Source organism: Mus caroli, chromosome 1 (assembly GCF_900094665.2).
Source record: "Mus caroli chromosome 1, CAROLI_EIJ_v1.1, whole genome shotgun sequence".
Taxonomy (NCBI): domain Eukaryota; kingdom Metazoa; phylum Chordata; class Mammalia; order Rodentia; family Muridae; genus Mus; species Mus caroli.
The window spans coordinates 122479850-122481064 of NC_034570.1; positions in this window are offsets into that span (position 1 = coordinate 122479850).

A 1215-nucleotide genomic window follows, 5' to 3' on the forward strand; every position below is an offset into this window, starting at 1 on the left:
TGTGCCCTACTTCAATAAGCCAGCAGTTATACAACGCTTTGCAAAATATAGTATGCTAGTCACCGAAGCCCTGTGAAATGGATCAGATAGATTATCTCGGTCTTTTTGTATTCAGAAGCCAAAGAAAGGTTTAGTAACCATCCTAAACTCATACAGCTAAAACAGGTATTACCTGGAATTGATCCTGGGCCTCTAGCCCCAATGCTAGCCATACAGAGACAGTACAGTGTATGGAAAACACATAGACCTTGAGGTCACACTCTGTCTGAATCCCTGGCTCTGCAAGTTACTAGTTGTGGTAAGTCAGAGAGGGGTGACACTGTGGGGAGTAAAGACTATCCCCACGGCCTGCCTCCTCTAGCTAGGCCCCACCTCCTAAACCTTCCACGAGCTGTCCAGACAGTGCCAACAGCTGGGTGTAACATTTAACATGAGTCTATGAGGGCATTTTACATTGATGCTCTGATAGACACCTTTATCCAGCTTGTGGAATTGTTGCTTCTTCCCCACAGTCTCTCGCCTTTCCTTCAGGGACCTCTGTTCCATGGTACTGGTCTGGCTCACCCGGGACATGTGCTTCATCCACAGCTGTGGTTGATGGGAGCTCAGAGTCACCCAGGATAACCTTAATCTTCAAAGATGGAGTCTTTTATATAATTATTTTCTGTTTTCTATTCCTTTCTAGGTATTTTCTTTGACCTATGTCCTTGCCTGTTAATTTCCTCTCTGTTTATACCTGATCTTCAGTTCATTTTCATCCACTGGATTCTAAAGTTTTGAATTGCTTTGGTTCTAGACTTTCAAATCTGTTCATTTTTAGACTACCACATGAAACTATCTTATGTTTTATTTCCTTATACATACTTATGCCAGTTTGTTTAAAGATTATATGTCTAACAACTACACTCAATATCTTCTCTCCCTCTTCTTTCTGGCACACTGCTTTATCTACTAGTACGCTGATTATTCCTATTTGAGATACAGCCTTCATATTTGGAAAGTCTCAAAGATTCACAGGGCAGACTAGTCCATAGCCTGAGACTGCCTAGATCCTGTTGTCTATTCCTGCTCTGGTTTGGCTATGTAGATGTTGTCATTACTCTTGGGACAGAGATCGACGTCTTCTTCTTCTTCTTCTTCTTCTTCTTCTTCTTCTTCTTCTTCTTCTTCTTCTTCTTCTTCTTCTTCTTCTTCTTCTTCTTCGTCTCCTTCTCC